Raw genomic sequence first — 1,875 nt, forward strand, 5'->3', positions numbered from 1 at the left:
AGCTTTTGATCCAAAAATCGAAAGAATTGCAAGGAAGTTGAAGAAAGAAGCAGCACGAAAAAATAATCATCTCGTTCATCATCATCTTCAGTACCTATAGAGGTCATCACACCACAAGGCACTCCCTTGTGGAATGAACCAGATCTATTTTTTCTGAAAGTACCCTCATCATCTCCTTTAAACAGTCCTTTTAAAACATACTCCCCACCACCATCAGTTAAATCTAAAACTACAAACTCTTTAGAAACCAATCTGAAGAATCAACTATGAGTGGAGATGAAGCATAAAAGACTCTCAGAGAGTGGGCCACACAAGAAGTCAATGAGCAGCCCCTCTGTATTACTTTTCCGAAAGTCCAAAACTTTGAGTTGAAATTTGGGCTGATATGTCTTCTTCCCACATTCCGAGGTCTAGAAAACGAAGACGCGTATAAATTCCTCAAGGAATTTCATGTGGTATGTTTAGGAATGAAACTACATGCGATAACTGAAGACCAGATAAAGTTAAGGGCATTTCCCTTTTCACTTCAAGGTTTAGCAAGAGAATGGCTATATGAGCTCCCATCCGGTTCCATTACCACTTGGATAGAACTCGCGAAGATGTTTTTAGAGAAATACTTTCCAGAAACACGAGTTTCGAGTCTCAGAAGAGAAATCCTTTGTATCAAACAAGGAAAAAGAGAGGCTTTACATACTTACTAGGAGATATTTAAAGGCATCTAGTTCGATGCCCACAAACATGGGATCAATGATTACCAACTATACATTTGTTTCTGTGAAGTTCTGATACCCATGGAGAGGCGCTTGATAAATGCTTCCAGTGGTGGTTCCTTGGGTGATATGACACCAACATAAATCCGGGAGTTGATCGAGAAGTTGGCAATAGAGTCGAAGCATTCTGGTAACGAAGACAAATGGTATCCAGATCAACCAAGGGGTGTGAAAAAGGTTAGGAATGTTCATCTGGAAGCCCAAGTATCTGAATTGACAAAGGCTATTCTGCTCTTGACAAAGGAAAAAATAGCTGCAAAGAAACCATGTTGAATCTGCTTGAAGACGGAACATCCAATATATATATATATATATATATATATATATATATATATATATATATATATATATATGTCCATTACTGCAAGAGGATACAACTGCAGTAAAATCTGTCGGAGGCTATTAGAATAATTATCAACATAATTTTCAGTAGAAACAAGAATATCAAGTGCCACTCAAATTCCATCAGCAACGAAGTTATCAACAACCAAATTTTCAACCTAGTTTTTAGAATCAGAATCAGCAAAATTATCAAAGTTAAAACTTTCAAAATCAGAACTCGCATCAGCAACGCAAAAGTTCCATTATGGCCTTATAAGATATTGTAAAGTTACTTGCCATGAGCACCCAAACATTTCAGTACGAAACCAGAGCCAGTATCAAGAATCCGGAACAGCAGGTGTCTCAACTTGCCACTTCTGTGGGTTATCTAGAATCTCAAAGAAAGTTATCGGGGCACACTGAAAACAATCTGAAGCATAATGTGAGTTCTATTTCCTTGGGACGTGGTAAAACATACGAAGGCCCAAGTGCATTTGAACCAACATAAGAAGCTGATGAAGAGTATAAAGAAGTTTTGGTAAAGAAGAAGATATAAAAGAAACAGAAAAAGAAGAGGAAGAGGGTGAAGAGGTTTTGGTTGAAGGAGAATCAGACAAGCTGAAAGAAATAGAAACTCCACAACCAGTGAAGCCGAACCTAAAGCAATATATGCCTCTACCTCCATTCACATCAAGACTGAAGCATACGTAGCACAAAAGAGAGGATGAAGACATTATGGAAATTTTTTGTAAGATTGAGGTAAATATGCCACTTTTAGATGTTC

This window comes from Lactuca sativa, chromosome 4 (genome assembly GCF_002870075.4).
Source record: "Lactuca sativa cultivar Salinas chromosome 4, Lsat_Salinas_v11, whole genome shotgun sequence".
Classification (NCBI taxonomy): domain Eukaryota; kingdom Viridiplantae; phylum Streptophyta; class Magnoliopsida; order Asterales; family Asteraceae; genus Lactuca; species Lactuca sativa.